The sequence below is a fragment of the Bactrocera latifrons genome, unplaced genomic scaffold, assembly GCF_001853355.1.
Source record: "Bactrocera latifrons isolate USDA-ARS-PBARC rearing strain unplaced genomic scaffold, ASM185335v1 scaffold_549, whole genome shotgun sequence".
In the NCBI taxonomy this organism is placed as follows: domain Eukaryota; kingdom Metazoa; phylum Arthropoda; class Insecta; order Diptera; family Tephritidae; genus Bactrocera; species Bactrocera latifrons.
Window position 1 is genome coordinate 1,995 of NW_017537211.1, and position 1,103 is coordinate 3,097.

Sequence of the window (1,103 nt, forward strand, 5' to 3'; positions counted from 1 at the left end):
CTTCTCGCATGGAGCACTTTTTGTCTGTTTTTATGGTTACTATTTGTTTCATTTGTATAAATTTGGGACATATTTTGTCAGAAGATGAGTGGTTACCTGAACAGTTTATGCAAAAGGAACGAGTACAAGGGGATGGTTGGTGAGGGGGGAGAGCGCAAACGGCGGCTTTAGTACATCGCTTTGTTGTATGTCCTAAAAGTTGGCAGTTTTTGCACCTCGTAGGGTTTGGATAGTATGGCCTTACCTTAGTTGTGTACCATGACACTTCAATTTTTTCAGGTAGGTGATATTTATCAAAGGTCAGGAAAACCACTCCGCTAGGTACAGGTTTTTGATTAACGTATTTAGGGAATTTGAAATTTGATTTGTATCTCCCTGTGCTTTTAAGTGTTCAATGATTTCGTCGTCTGAGATTTCATTGAGGCATGGTGCGTAAATTGTTCTTTTTGTGTAGTTAAGGTTGTTGTGGAGTTTTATTTCTACATCACATATGCCATATAAAGTTTTCGTAGATATGAATTTTTGTGCTATGTTGTTRTTTTTTACTAGTAACAAAATTTTTCCGTCTCTTACTTCTGATATATTTATTATTTCTGTGCTTATATTTTTTAACGCTTTGTGCACAGCAAAACACGAATATTTGTTTATGGGTTTCTGAAAGTTYGTTGCACTTAGCACTAAATATCTTGGGAAATCGTTGTTGGAAAATGCTTGAATTTCTTTTCCTTTTGATTTGGGACTTGTTGATAACAGGGAGAACCTGTTATCACCAAGGGAGTGACCCCCTGGAGGCATGTTTCTTGTTGTTCACTGTACTATATATATACACCCTTTTACACGTGCTTTAAATGAAAGTTCTTGATGTTAGAATGCACTTATGAAAACGGTGTGAGAGAATAGAAAAAAAACCACCAATAGGCCAAAACACAATCGTTCGCTTTGGGTATCAGCCGATGACTGAACTATTAATTTAATTGCCATTGATTTTTGAATATGAAGATGAAAGACAAGCATTTTGAGACAAAAGAGGGGATCCAAGCAGCATGCTACTCGGCTCTCAACGTTATTCTGGAGAGTGCCCTCCGTGACTGATTCAATGGTTG